We start from the raw sequence: 2,720 nt of genomic DNA, 5'->3' as shown, positions 1-2,720 counted from the left end.
AGGCTATTTGTTTCCGAGTCCCCAAATCGCTCTTACTGCCCTGGTCTCCTGATGCCTTGTTACTCTGTGATCTACTTCGCAGCCATCCAATATGTCCCCTTTTTGTTTGAATTAGCTGAAGCTAGTAAACTAAGAACTCTAATTGAATCAATAATGTGTCATTCCCTTGTAAAATAAAGAGTTAAGTGAAATCATCTTCCTGTGAACTCCCTTCAAATTAGGGATAATTGGTCACAGAGTCTCATTTCTTTGAATCAAAGCTCAAATTTAAAAATTTCCCAATTCTGCCAAAATTTAATAGCAGATTCTTATCATTTGTGTCTCTTGGGTCTCCAGATATACTTTCACCAAGCAGTTTTGTTTACCAGATCAATTTTTTTGGTCAGTCTTAAAATCATTAATTTTACTTCAGAAAAATTCTCTGTCAAAACTCAAAAACTACACCTGAAACTTACTGGATTTTGTTAAGCAATGTCACCGTAATAAAATAAGTTTAAAATAAAACTCAAAAACTTCTTCTCACAATTCCCTGGCACTTTATTTAAGCAAAGAAAATCAACAACTTGATCACAGGTAAGACCACAGACTTCGGAATCAGATCGACCCAGCTGGCGACGGGTGTTACCTGACTTCTTCCAGCTTGTTTCCTCCTTAAAAAACAAAAGGTAATATCATTGTCTGTGGATTATTTGGGGTCTTAAATAAGTTTCTGTAATGCTCCTGAAACTGTGTCAGGCACAAAGCAGATGTTCATTAAACCTTTGACCGTGCATCAGACAACTCAAAAAAGAAAAGGAAAAGGAGAAGAAGAACAGGAAAAGGTAGAATGAAAAGGGAGGAAATGTGCCCCTTCCTCTCCCTTAAAGACAAAAGAACTTAAAATGTTTTACCTTTTTATATTACTGTATATCCAATAACCAATTCTATCCTTGCCACAAACATACATGAAATAGATAAAGCAAGCATTCTTTTTCCTGCTGTAATAAGGAGAAACTGAGGCACTGTGCTGACTTAGGGGCAAGCCAGGCCCAGAACCAAAGTTCTAACCCAGCCTCTTTGATTTCCTGTGCCTGGTCTGTGCATTTTTTTAGAGCATTGATTTATGACACCTACAACCGTCTAGTTCAGAAATATCTTTCTCCCATACCAAAAGTCAAGATATGACTGTCACTGATATTAAAACTTGAACAATCTCTCTCGCTATGTGTGCAAAAAAAATAAAAAAGTTTGACATGGGCATGAAAGTAATAGATACTAAAATTGTCCCCTAATCTACTCATAAAATTAAGACAGTTACATGTAAAATATTTCAGATGATCTTACCTACTGGCCATAAGCTGCGATGTAACTCAGCAGGGCCTGAGTTATATGACACGTTCTGAGCAGCATCGGCTATCAAACTAACACAGGCATTTGATTATGCGACAGTATCGGGCCAGGACCAAATCTGAATTCTTAGGGCCCCTCTGTTAGAGAAAAGATGGCCTCATAAAAAAATTATCTCTCCATATTTTATACTTTGTGATTTCAGTAATATCCCATTCGGGGTAGGAAAAGCAAATACCTCTAGCACACAAAGCATTGCCATAAAATAGAGCCATGAAACAGACACATACACTCTACCACAGAATAATAGCTGGGCCTCATCCCAATTTAAATGATACAATTAAGTGCCTGTAGCGAATTATCAAAACGTTTGCTCTATAAATGGAGGTGCAATTCAAGGTAGGTGTATATGTTAGATTTGAACAAACATTAGAAACTACTACTCTGTTCGTCGCTCCCCTCCTCCATATTTAGATTCAAAGACGGGAGGGGTTGGTTAAGTAACTTCCTGAGCTAACAGACACGAACAGTACCATGGTGGGAAGATGTCGGGATTTGGAACCTGGAATTTGAGTTGTGTCTCTACATCATGTCACTTCTATCACCTTTCTTGTGTTATTTAATAATCTACACATGAGTTATAACAACTTACACGTTGGCATTTTGGCAAAACATACTCCAACTGTTTTCTCATGCTAAATGATATAATGATTTTCAAAATAACAAAAATAATACCTGTCTCTTAGATTGTAATGAGAATTAGCCAAAATGCCCTTTGTTTTTTAAAAAAGCACTTTTTAAATTGTAAATTTCTGTGCAAATATTGGTTATTTAGTAACAGGATATTGAGTGATAGAAACTTCTTACTGTTTTCTCAAGCTTGTTGAATTCCACCCAGAGTTCCTAAAAGACCAGGACTGTCTTGTCCATCCTTGTATCTTCAAAACCTATCACAGTGCCTGGCATATAGAAGGAAGTCAACATTTTTCATTAAATTGATATGTTATTTTTGGAACTTACGTAGTCAGAGTGAAATAGAAGAAACCTTGTTCCCATTATTCACATTAATGGATAATTCTGTGGTGATTTTCTTTCGATCTCAAGGAAAATCTGTATGTCCACTAGGACATGTTTTTAAATGAGGTAGAGGGCAAGCACAAGGGTGGACCGAACCCACCTCGTCTCCACTCCACATCCCTAACAGCCAGAAGAAAAAAAAAAGAAAGGTAAGACCCAGCTCCTGTTTTCGTTTTCTTAATTTCCTTGGAGCTACAATTGGGGAGAAAAAAAAAAAATGACCTGATCTGCTAGCTCACTAACTTACTCCCCACTTGAGTTTGGGTTCTGTTATTCACCTCATCTGCTGAAGTCTTTTGTTTCCCAACATCGCATTT

The sequence above is a fragment of the Rousettus aegyptiacus genome, unplaced genomic scaffold (assembly GCF_014176215.1).
Source record: "Rousettus aegyptiacus isolate mRouAeg1 unplaced genomic scaffold, mRouAeg1.p scaffold_m13_p_1, whole genome shotgun sequence".
Lineage (NCBI taxonomy): Eukaryota > Metazoa > Chordata > Mammalia > Chiroptera > Pteropodidae > Rousettus > Rousettus aegyptiacus.
The sequence above is the reverse complement of the archived record's forward strand: the minus strand, read 5'-3'. Positions refer to the sequence as shown.